The 13435-nt window shown below is 37.3% G+C and overlaps 1 protein-coding gene across 6 annotated transcripts in view; it reads left to right on the top strand.

Annotated features, from left to right (window-relative positions):
- Nucleotides 1-13435, top strand: part of gcgra (glucagon receptor a) — a 40203-nt gene that overhangs the window by 786 nt on the left and 25982 nt on the right. The window lies entirely within an intron of this gene.

Consider the following 13435-nt stretch of genomic DNA (forward strand, 5'->3'; position numbering starts at 1 on the left):
TTTGTTGACGGTCCCTAACTACACCCAGAGCGAATGTCTGTCGAATATCCAATATCCAACTAACTTCACCTCGGTTCACAGTGAATGATTTTCTTCTATTCTAAACCATCAATTTAGAATTAGCCTTATTGTTTATTATGAAAGTTAAAAAAGAAGCTGGCCGCAAAATATTAAACACTAATTCACCTCTTAGGAATTCTCGAAGCACAAATCAGAGGACAAATCATGTGTAATCTTCATTTTAGGTGCAATTAACAAAAATAACACAGTAAAATAGATTTTTTCTAATTTAATTTGCTTCTGTAATTGCACAACAAAAAGAAAATCCACAAATAATGATTTTCTGTTCACAATTTACGCCTAATAAATCCAAATTTGATTAGTCATGGAGTTAATTGTCCTTCACTGATGCTGAGTCACTTAAAAACCATCAGACAAGTTATAAAAGAAGTGGATCTCAGCTGCAGAATAACATAATGAAACAGACAAATCCCATTTCTTAGCAGCAGAGATGAGTTGTAGAGATGAATGAATCAGCTCCATCCTTACAGGTGAGCTTCATGAATGAGCAATGTCTTGCTTTATGATGTGTTTGTACACATTAGTGGGTGGTGCGTGTGATTTGATGCCTACAAAAACACATCATAGTGAGACATCAAATGCACAAACGGACACTTTGCTCTCAAGGTTTATGATGGAATCAGGAGATCAAAAATGCTTAACGAAAATCTCGGCTGCGCAGAGGATGAATTGATCTGGCCACAAGGATTTCTAGAATTTTCTTTGGTCAGATTTAAAAAAACATTTTTAAAATATTTTAATCATTTTAAGTCAAATTGTTTGCTTTAAGGTGACATAAATTCTACTTTAAGACAAAAATAATCAAAGGATCAAATGTTCAACTCTCCTTATCAAACTATAGTTCAATCTATATTGTGTTTAAAGTTTGCCTTTTTGGTAGTTTTGCTTCAAATCAAAAAAAGAAACAATTTAAATACAGATACATGTTCGAAAAACACTTTTAGAATAGAATGAGACTGATTTCCCAGAAAAAGTTAACCAATCAGGTTTGTTCTTGGAAAAAGAAAGGTGATACTTTTAAACTAATGTGGGTTCTAGCTTGAGAAGAAAAAAAAAGGTGCGCTAAACCGGACAGACATCAGCAGACTCTGCACATTCAGGTTTGACCACTATTATGAGTGTTTATTTTCCAAACGTCTTTGCTTCATAGTTTATGTTTTTTAGAGTAAGATTTCATATTTTTTGTAATCTAAGAAGGAATTAAAGTAAAAACAGGTGAAATTGTATTTGGTAGCACACAGACAGTCAGTCTTTTCTGAGACTACATGAATAGTGAGAGAAATCAGTAAATCCGTGTCTATCCGTTAAAAGATTGGATCCCGGTTGGGGCTTTTCTGTCTTTGTGCATGTGAGGACCTTCTATCTCCCACAGGCCAATGAGCATGCACGTTAGGTTGGTCAGTCCGTCTCACGCACTCTAGAAGTATCTTTGGTGTTTTATCTGAGAGCAGCTCAGTGACTGCCTGTCAAGGGAGCACTTTGGCACTTAGTAATGACAGCTGGGACAGGAATTAGTGGACGCCTGTGAACTTGAATAGGAAATAAACGCGAATGAATGAGATTGACACCCAAAAGTGACATGGACATCTTCACTGAGTTGATAAGAGCGGTAGTCTAGACACTGTAAACTCCAATCAGAGTTCTGCTGGAAAGAACAGCTTACAGCTAATAATAACCTCCACAACAGAGAGCTGTCACTCCTGACTGTAACTGAGAAGTCAAAGGGGTTCTGTCTAGATGGTCCTGCTGGCTCCAGTGTGGCCCTCTGCTCATAACACCTCGTCCCCGCCACGCAAACAAAGCGTGTGCACACATTCATGCGCTCATAGACGAAGTCGGCTTTTTTATAGCCTCCTTCCCGCAGGGAGTTTTTGCAATTTCTAAAGGCTCAGCTTTAATGCTACATTCTGGGAATTCTGCAATTCCCTAATATTAGACAGATTCTTAAAAAACATCCCTGTCAGTCAGTCAGTCAGTCAGAGGGTAACCAGATGGTATCACTAATCTGGAGTTATGTCGTTTGACCTTTTTCTGTTTTTGCACCATCCAATGACATGAATATGGTCGTTTGGAACTTGTTAAAAACAAATTATATTTCATTTTTTGTGCTCTAGTGTTACACTTTACAATAATAAAGCATTTTGTGGATTATACAGAGGCTGCACAGCTTGTGTAACAATCCCCTAGTGGTTTCTTGGTGAACTGACCCCCCCTCCGGTCACATTTAGTTTTGACCAAAGCTTCAGTTGAAAGTCAAAGGCTTGAGTGGAGGCGTTAAATGTAAATAGCAGAACAAAGTCGGCCTATTTGGTGTATAAATACAGAGCGGCTTATGTGTATTGTTGCAGAAGTCTAAGCGGAGCTCTTTTCCAAAATGATTCACGGAGGAGCAAATGTGTTTCCTTAAAATAATCTCCATTAGGAAGTAGAAAATGGGAAATTAAGGACAAATCTTTTAACCACAAGACTGACATTTCCTGGTTTGGTGTTGGTCCAAAAACAAAAGGTGTAGTTCCTATCATTGAACCAAAGCTGACTTTACAACAGTTTGTTTTATTATGCAGACAACTTTAAATACAATCATTATCATACATTATCGTGTAGGCACATCACTTTAACTATAAAATAAAATTTTATTTTGAAAAAGCAATGGAAGTTTTATTTTGAAACCAGAACCTGTTTCCGGTTCTCCGGCTTTTTGCTGCGACATTGACGTGTCAACGTGATCGAAATAGAACTCTTGCGTAAAGCTTGCGTTGCAGAGACGGATGTTAGACGCAACCATTCCAACTGATCAATGAACGTTCTATTTTTTTTTGTTCTATTTTTTTATGTCAATGTAGCGTAACTGAGACGCATCACATATGCACCTCCGGTGATGCATCCACTTGCAGACAAGTTTTCCTCGTCTGAGCTGGGATTTGGATAGCTCCAATATTGCTCACCATTTTAATGCACCACTAATGTTAACAGATAGATGATGGGAAGTGGGGGAGGGCTTACTCCACTGCAACAAAACAGATCAAAAGATGGTCTGAGTGGGACTGTAAAACATCGTCTCAAAGAAAAACAGGAAAACAACAGTTCAGGTTAAAGTTGGACACTCCTTGAGTTACACACTCCTGGCTTCTGCCCAACAAACACTTACATGTTCTAATTTATTGTTCGCACAATTCAAAAGGAAAATTTAGAAGCAATTCTTTATTTCTGTCAGAAGCAGGAAACAGCCACGGCTTATCAATTATACATCGACTCCCACATCGCTTCGAGGCACAATGCAATTTAGCCCCATACCTTCAGTTAAATTGATGAGTTTATTAAATTTACGAAAGCACGCTCTATAGTGAGCCAAAGGAAAACAACTGAGCTTTCTTTTACTGGATGCTATTAATTTTTAGACCTTATCTAGGGAGCAAAGTCTAATCGGTTTTTGAAATTAAACAACATCCAGATAAGTGGTGAAACAACAGAGAAACAAGTTGATTGCGGGAGCTTTGTTTTCTCGTTTCTGTGCACGCGGCTAAAGCATTTCACTCTCTGCCCATGTGAGCCATGTTCTGCTGATGGCTGTTTGGGTAGTGTCTGCAGCTGTTTCCTCTGAATTCAATGTTCAGAACCCAAACCAGGATCAGATATTCAGAGCAGCACATTCCACCACTTACTGTGCGCTGGGTGACGGCCAACATTTTATCTTCCTGTTCTGGTGAACAAATCAAGACAATGTTTTGATGAGAGAAAGAGGGAATAATCAGTCTGTCAGGACACAGCCTCCAGCTGACATGCTTATATGTTTTTTGTGTGGACATCCACACATGAGGAGGACTTTAGTTGTTTCCAACACAAAAAGTTAAACAGTAATTGTCCCAAATTGTCCTAAATTTGGATGTTTTGCTTACTCAGAAATGTAGTAGTCATATATTTTTCCGCGCTCACACACACAAGAACATAAGAAACCTATTATTGCCGTTTACTTGCATCATTGGCTCTGTTGGGACTTGGCATTTCAGTTTCACTTCACTTAGATTCACCACATTCCTTTTGGACACGATCCAGACCCTTAAACACGTAAATCATCCTGCCTTCGCTCACTCAGCTCAGTTCCATAAGCGAACGTTTAGGGAGTATGGAGTCCTGAGAGGTTCAAAAAGAGTGTCTGCAGCTCACACTGCTGAGAGAGGTCAGGAGAATAATCCTTTATGCATTTTAAATCAATACTTCTTTACTTGTACACATTATAAAAATCACAAATTGTAATAGTTCTGTAAAAATAGACTTTCAAGTTTCCCTGCAAAGCTTCGAAGGTTTCAGTCTGTCACTTTTTATTTTTTATATGTGCATTTTAATAAAAAAACAAGAACTTTGATCATAAATTGGCAAACATAATCCAGCCCAGATTATGAGTTGGCATTAAAAACACATTGAGCTGTATGACTGCTCAGATCCTTTGATCACAAACTGAACCAAATTTCTTTTTTTCACGGCTTTTAAAAGATCCTTAGTTGTCATAGTTTAGTCTTTAAAATTAGCTCTTCACATTTGACATATCCTTTGAATGAGGAGACTTTGAACATTTTGATTTTTTAAGACCCCCTCCAACCCAACCCTTGATCCTGATTGAAAGCATTTTTCATCTCTGGTATGTCCCAACTGTGGAATTGATTCTTCAATCTGTCGTGCTGAACCCGGCACAGACAAAAACATGGAACTGTTTCACACGTGAAGCTTACGAGTAAAGTTTGGTGCAACAGGTTGCAGAAAGTTAAAGGGAAAAACCATTCTAAAATCTTTTTAAGTTTCCACTCCGATCATCTTTTGATTTACTTTAAAAGCATTTCCAGGGATTGGACTGTGCACCCTTTCCTCACACTTCAACTCACTTACCGTTACAGCCTCTGGTTTTGCATTAATGGGGGCTTGTCCGAGATTTTTAATGAATTTAAGTGTCCACTTGGACCAGTAGTAACCTTGGGTGACGGCTGAGCAGCTTTGTGCTGGTGTGTCCTTCCCTTTTGTGTCTGTGCCATAGACAGTATAGAGAGAACTGGACTGATCACCCCCTCCCCCCTCATGCTCCAAACAGGAAATACCCGCTGATCCCAGAGGGCCAAAATCCCATATACTTCTATTGAGAAATGAACAGCTCTTGAATACCAATTCTTGCTCTGGTATCTCTTTTAATGTGTTCTTGCTAAACCTAATTTTTTTTTCATAATATATTTTCTTTATTGCAAGTTATTCAAGTTATAATATGGCCAATCCGATGCCTCAGAAGCCCCGCTGGCCCCCACCTCAAACGTTCAAAACATTTGATCGACAGATTCTCAGACCAATCACTGCTTAATTATGTCGCCTGGTCCCAAAATGGTGAAATTGGGCGATATCCATAAAATGGCGACTGAACTGACTTCATTTTGTTGGAACCTGAGGTAAGGCACTTTCTACTGGTGACGTCACAACCTTGTTTTGTCCATCTCCATTTATGTCAATGGTCTGCACACAGATATTTTGATAAAGGGATTGTGCTGGGGTATATGGAAAAAATGTTTATATCACAATATAAATTATTTTATATCACAGCAACAATACATACCACGATATGCCACAATAAAGTATATTTTCATTTAAAAAATTACATAAAATGCCATTACTTCCTTTTCTCTGACTATTTTTCAAGTAACATGTAACTGAATCGTCACAAATAAAAAAAACTTCTTTTTAAAGTGCAGAATAGTTTCAATTATCTTAGAAAGAAATTAGACTTTTGCACAAAAGCTCAACAATAAGAATAAACAAACAAAACCCATTGAAACGATAGAAGATAAAATGGCACGATAGACACTTTTTTTTATCACCCACACAATATGTATCTTCATACAACTCCATTTTTTTTTCTCCAGAGTTTACCTTTGTCGACATTAGAAAGACTCATGGCAGCTGTTAAATATTTATCTATGATTTACTAGAGAGTAGAAAAATTAATCTTCAAGCCTGTATGAGATCTCTCAGATATATTGAACAAGACATACTTTTTCCAGGATAAATCTCTTTGCAGCGTACAGGCTTCTTTAATTTGTTTAAAATAATCCTCAGGATCAAACAAAGCATTGACTCTTACGTCAGGCTACATCTAAGAAGTGAAACAATGTACTGTTCTTTTTTTCTGCAAGATTTCTCCAAGGAATCAATTTTATTCTAAAAATGTGTTTCAAAATGACATTAATCAAACTGTCAACAGGCTTGATTATATAAGTTGAATGGGAGTGTATGGGAGGGAGACGCAAACTGTCTTTGAGAGCATTTCAGTTCTTTCTTACATATGTTAATACTTAAACTTCTTAGGGTCTCTGGGAAATACCACTCATTGGAAAAGCAACATGCCCATTAAATTCAATCAGAGCTTACAGATGGACTGTGATGTCTGGCCTCATAGCATGGAGGAATAATCTGAGTCTGGGTTAAGTCACTGGGTTGTGATGATTGAAGCACATCACTTGTTCTGTTTGTTCATGGATAAATCACACAATCGGGCTCTTTGTGGTTTATATGATTATCCACTAATGACCGGGCTACACGTTCCAGTGTTGATAGATCAGGGAACATGTGCTAATGGCTCCTCGGGGGTCACTATGGTCGCCCTGTGGGGCAAACTTGTGAAGTTACAGTTTAGGCTAGCAGGTTTTCTCACACAAACATATTTACTTGCAGTCTGGGATGGAGAACATTTTTCCGTGAAGAACAGTCAATGTTAGAAAAGGCGGAGCAATAGATTTGGAGAGGTCAAAGAATACAAAAAGTCTTTAGTTTGCTTTGGCAACGCTGCAGGGGGAAGAACTATTAGGCCATTTCTGTTTGCTCAGATCTTCATTGGCGAGGCTCTAAAAATACCCCCGTTCCTTTGCAATCGGAGTGGGTCTAAGGTCAAGTGTGGTGCCTTTTCGCTACCAAAAACAACCTATTACCACAGGGCAGAGCACAAGCAACAATCGCTTTATCTCTGTGGCTGCTCAGCTGGAAACTGTTGCAATCGCACCTTTGTCTTGGGGATGAGGTTGCATGCCTCCCACATGACAAACTGAGTGATTCTTTTCCTTCAGGCTGCTGACCACTGACAGCTGTTGTTGCTCCTAATGGCCAGCGCACACTTTTTTAGGTTTTATTTGTTTTTTTTTAGAGTAATATGTTATTTTTAAATGGAGTTCCATGACAGCAGTATTTGTGCAGACTCAACAAAAACATAAAAAGGTCACACTTAAATTTATTTAAAATCTAATAATGTGTATTCTTTCAAGAACTAATGTAGAATATGTCCCAGTTTTTTTTCCTTTGTGATAATAATGTCAAAATAATCATGACAGATGTTGGAAGAAGCAAATGCAGAAGTCCTGGGCGTACATGAAGGAAGCTAAAATAAAATGAAATGCAATATAAATAATTGAAATAACATGAAACATGACCAGAAGAAACACAAAAAATGGGAAACAATGAATATGGCAAAAAATCACAGATTTGATTACACTAAAGACATTTAACAATTAGTTTTGTTAATCTGGTTTGAGCAGGAATTAAAGCTGTAATAAAGCAATAAAAATGCAAACATTTGACTTAGAAATCAAACCCCAGAACTAAAACAAACTAATTTATGACAAAAAAGAACAGCTGTCTATAGAGTTAGGAAATCTAAAGTGTGGTGTGGGAGTTTAAAAGTATTTATTTTCTTTAATACATTCTAGTGAAGGCATGGGGGTAGCTGCACCATGATGTGGGACTTCTTCGCTTCTTAAAAAAAGCTTACAGGAAAAAAAAACAGCCCTCATAAAAGTGACAGCATGCAGAAATGTTGCAGCAACACTTTAAGACACTTGCCAAAAAAAATAAAAAGATAAAAACACTGACAAGCCAACTCTTGACACAAAATAAGAGGAGCTTAAAGGGATATACAAATGCTTTTGCACGAAAGAGAGCTGACAAGACACAAAAATCAGGAAAGAAATAAAGAAATCCTTAACCATGTGCACCAAAAGTTCTGGGTCCTCAGCGCCCTCATCCTGTTTGTTCTCAAACACATCTAACTTTTCAGCTTTTTTTGTTTTTATAAAACTCAGACAAATAAAAAAAACAACAACACTGGGTTCTGTTAATGAAGCTACTCCAGCAAAATCTTTGAAAAAATATGGAACAATTTGAACAAAAAAATCAGGACCATAGCCAATTAAAATCAAAGAACAAACTCATCACATCTTCAAGCATTTCCCTCCTAAAATCCTACATTAAGAAGCGAGTTAATTAACTTTTGTTCTTGAACATGATTTGTTTTGCAGAAGCGGTTCTCTCCAGAGCTTCAGCTCCTCTGTTTGTTTTGTCGTTGTTGATCAGAACTTATCAGAGACCACACTGCTGAAGCTGTGAGCAGTATTGAAGCCGAATGTCTCCGATTGATTGATGCACTCAGCAGCTGCAGTGCTGGTGTTTGTGCTGTTTTGAGCAAATAGTTTGGAATGAAGACCAGTTGCAAAATAAGGGACTGGAGTTGGAGATTGTATCTTCCAGGAGTATGTGTTTTTTTTCTTTTCCTCTGTGTGTGTGTGTGTCCATATTATCACTACATGAATGAAGCCATTCTCTGGGGTTGCTGAGATTGTTAGCAGGAGCTGAAAAACAACATGCCCTCCTGCGTCAGAAGAGACTTGATGTCAATATGTTAGTGACCCAGGAGGCTGGACATGGGCCTCCACTCACTGTGTACACAGCAGAAGACATTGACCTCGGCTGTGGGCTTTACCAAGAACACAGGAAGAGGCAACAAGTATTCATTTTATTTGTTTCATCTAGTGTTTCTAAACACAGTGTGTTCCACCAGCATACTGTATATCCCCCTCTGAATTCTTATTTTTATTTGGGAACATTTTTCTTGCAAATTTAAATGATGATTTAGATAAAATGTAAAAATCACTTTGACTTTATTTAATAAAATCTCAAAAATCTCTATTTTTAGATTGTCATTTATCTCTTTAAAATTTTAGATTGACTCTGACTCTGTCATCTTTTACCAAACTGAAGAGTCAGAAACATGTAATTATTATAATATTTTCCTGATAAACATAAAAATTCTGCATTCACTCAACTAGATTTGAATATTTAGCAGAAATGGAAACGTGTTATAACTGCCCCAGCAAACTCCCCCCCAGCCTCCAAATACCCACTTTCTGGGCCTCGTCATCCAAATGCTGCGTGGTGCACAGCAGGATAAAACATTACTGCATCAGAATTTTTTCCCCTTTCACCTTTTGTTCTGGCCAGCCATCAAATAGCAGTCTGTCCATGTTGTAAACAGGTGTTTACGCAATAAATAAAGACATGCTTAGGTCTTTAAACAAATTAACATAAATTTTTTTTTTTTACATGAATCTAACCAGTTGATAAAGCTTCTCTCAGATCAGCAAAATGTTTATAAAAATAAAATACAGTAAACCAAATGTTTTCATTTGATTTTGCAGACCCACTCCAGTGAAAATTGTGTTTTTAATGAGTTCTTGTAGCATTTTTCTGATGACAGAGGACATATTAAAAAAAAAATCTGCTTAAAATTATGCATAAAGTATGTCTTTTTTAAAACCACTATGATTCAAGAGCAGTTGAAAAAAAGCTGATTGAAAAAGAGTTTATTCGTGATATAGAAAATAAGCCTAAAATTCCTTTTCTTCGTCCGAGCTGGGATCTGGCTCAAAACTGAATGTCTGGGTAGCTCCAATACTGCTTGCGATTGTTGTTGCACTGGTAATGTTAGGTTGGGCTATTGAGGGGCTGTAAGCTAGTGGAAGAGCATGTAAACAGAGAGCTCTCAGCAACTGGGTACGGGGGCATAGTTGCTCTGTCCCAACAGTCACCACAACTGGTGAGGATGCGATACCTTCTTTGGAAACTCTGGTAGGACATAAATCTTTGGCTTTTTCGTACCTCTTATTAACAGAATGGCTCACAACTTTGGTCCTCCATCTGTTATTCTTCAGGTGATAATTAGTTCAGTGAGCTGGAGTTTTACTTGGTATTTTTGGAAGGTGTATTTTCCCCATTTGATGCTTTTTTTTTTTTTTTTCACTGGCATAATAGTACTGTTGAATGTTAGAACACCCACAGATATTTAAAGGCCAAACATGGCTGTCACTTGTTGGTTGGATTTAGTAATTATTAAAAGTAAATGGCTTGGTTTTAGACGAAAAAGCAACATTGCTTGTTTTTATAATTTGCTGTAAGCTGGAAGCCATAACGGGGAAAATAATGCATTTATTTTGGCAGATAAAGGGGGTTTATTTAGACCTGCTGGCTGAATATAGCTGCATGAGAGCGGGTTGAATATTTTCCCTCAGGTATTTACATTTATAATGTAACATAAAAAAAACATTGGAAAGTGAATCTGATAAAAGAAGCTACAGTCTTAAAGTATTTAGTTTTTCTTCAGTGTAGTCATTTTCCAGGGTGAATGTTAATTTTTGGTGTCATTTGCTTTCTGTCTTCACCGTCTGGCAGCCGGCGGACTCAGTGGCTTTTTTCTCTTTGCGCCGTCCTTCGTGCCTCTGCTGCTCCCTCTTGTCACACGTCATCTTCTTTAAAGTATTGCCATTAATTTTGCTCACCTGTCTTCTCTGAGTCAAGTTGTGTTAGACTAAACACATCAAGTATTCATAACATGCTAACGTTCTGGCTTCACAGAGGACTGCTTATGCTCCCTGAAGGTTTTTGTACGAGACAGGGCATTTTAGAAGCTCAGTGACACACTCACTCCCATCCATGCATTTACGTCCACACACTATTAATAAACGTCTTTTTTTATTTAAGTAAAACGCCCAAAAATACATTTTAATAATGGAATTTTTGTCCGATTGTTGAATTAATTCCCATCTGTCTGCAATTTGGACTATGATATATGTAGGAATAAGTTATTTTTGGCAGTGCTGACATTTTAGAAGAGTGCCACGTTTCATCTACCTTAAAGTGTGTGCAAAAACGCATGTGCAGTCATGAATGCTCCAGGGGACAAGTACAGTTACAGTCTGCTGATCCTTTTGAACACACTTGCATAATGCATAATGGATGGCATGACAAAAAGAGAAATATAAATAAGAGGTAGTAAAATGTGAAGTTAATGTAAATAGAGAACAGAACTGGGTTTGCAGTTCTGTATTATAATGAATATTATTTAAATTAATATTGTAATGAATTATAATTAAAAAAAAAAAAACGCAGGTTTTTAGAAATGCGTGAATAGATCCAAATGCTGCTTTGGGGTTGTTTATAGTGAGGAGTGAACATTATAACACTTAATAGCTCAAAAGTTAATTTTGCATGTTATAGGCCCTTTAAGGTAACTAAAATGTGTCGTTTATTTTTTTGTAAATATTGTCATTTGCCAATTTTGTCACTACATTTTGTGGATTTTTAGTCAAGTTTTGTTAATAAAACAAAAGAAATTTAACCTTTACATAAGTATGAATGTGCAGCCCTCAGGGTTAAGGAGTGCAGCGGTGAAAACATCTAAACAGGTGACACTCAGGCATATTTTTGAGTCATTGCAGCATCTCATGGAATTCTCAGAGAAAGATAAGATCAGTGATCAGGTGATGTTTTTTTGGGGGGTTGCTGGGTAAAAACTGGTTCTTCTGATGTGTCAGATATGCGGATCATTTCTTATGAGAAAAACGTACACATTCTTGGAACACTGCTCATTTTTAATGACAAACCCAGCGAAATGTCATGCGGCCTGGAGGATGCAAATCATAACATAACATCTCGAGGGGAAATTGACTGGATTTATTGTATTTGTAACACTTTTGACCCACATTACTGCAGCTGCTACCAAAACTGCTTTCCTTTTGCAGCTTGGTGCCGCATGACAGTTTTGCTATCTTTAGAAAGAAAAAGAAACATAGACCCTTCCCAAAAAGATTACAATATCATCAATTTCAAGTATTCATTTGTTTTTACATACATTGTAGATTCTAGCTCATAAAACCCACAATTCTTATTACACTTTTTGGAAAAAAAAAGTATTTTTGAAACTCAGTTTAAAACGTTTAAGACCTGCAAAATTTGGACACCGTATTCTAATTTTTTTAAATCTTATTTTTGTGGGTTTCATGAACTGGAACAGCAATTTTATGTTAAAAAATACTTAAAATCAATGGTTTATATTCTATGAAAGTTTAATTTTCTGAGTGGAATTATGGAAAAAAAATGCACTTTTCCGTAATATTTTTCTTTATCAGAAATTGTCACAGTGTTATTTTACAGCCTATAAACTCCACCCTGAAACGGAAAGAGAAAAGTCTTCTTCTTACGTACAGAATAGAGGAGCTAAAACCACTTTTTGAACCTTCAGCAACATGTAGACCTATTCCATGCATCTGCTGTTTGTTTAGGTCCGTGCCCTAGGGTTCATTGGGATAGCTTAGCTATTTTTTAATGTTAGATTGTCTCTGTTTTGTTTTTATATTCATAAGCACGATCAGACAAGCAAGCCCACAGCTCTTCATCAACACTCAGAGATGCTTAAATCGAGAACACAAACATTTACAACCTCAACACACATGCTGTCACACTTCTTGCACAGACACGCAGAAAATGTCCTATTTTATTTAGTTTTGGAGGAACAGAGACAGAGAGCAACACATCATTAACTTGGCCAGACAGAAAATCCAAACTTCTCCTTGAAGATTCACCGAACACCTGAAGCAAAGTTTATTTAAAGACTTGTTTAGGATCAACTGTAGGTGCGTTTACTTGGGGGGCGTCGCAGTTTGCTGCATGAGAGGTGAGAGACAGGTAGAGCGTGATATGTGCATGCCTAACATGATGGAGCAGAAGATAAACCATTTCTCTTCTCTTGCCAAGTGGCAGCGAAGAATTCTGTTGTGTTAGATTAAGGCTGATATGGAGGCTAAAAGTGGGGAGATGACACAAATGAGTCATGAAGAACAGAACGAGCAGTGGGAGCAAAAAATGAGATAAATAACTTGAGCAAACTTCGTTAAGAAATCGTGCCTCATGGCTGTCGGACCGCGCGCTTTTTTTTTTATTAATAATGAATAATTTCATGTCTCGAATGTCGCTCTGTGTTTTTGACAGCGACAGGGAATGTTTCCAACCTTGCAATAATTTATTCCTTTTGCCATTAGGGATAAAGTTTCTCTGAGGTCCACAGAAACACTGAAGTACCATAATATTTAAAAAAAAAAAAAGATCCAGCTGGAAAAATCCTGCTGAGCGAAAGAATAACTCGCAGCTGTTTCCTGGAAAAGAAAAGTGAAGAAAGGCTGTTTTTTTAATTTTTTATTACCAGGCACAATGGAGCCGTAATGAA

Source organism: Oryzias melastigma, linkage group LG8 (assembly GCF_002922805.2).
Source record: "Oryzias melastigma strain HK-1 linkage group LG8, ASM292280v2, whole genome shotgun sequence".
In the NCBI taxonomy this organism is placed as follows: Eukaryota; Metazoa; Chordata; class Actinopteri; order Beloniformes; family Adrianichthyidae; genus Oryzias; species Oryzias melastigma.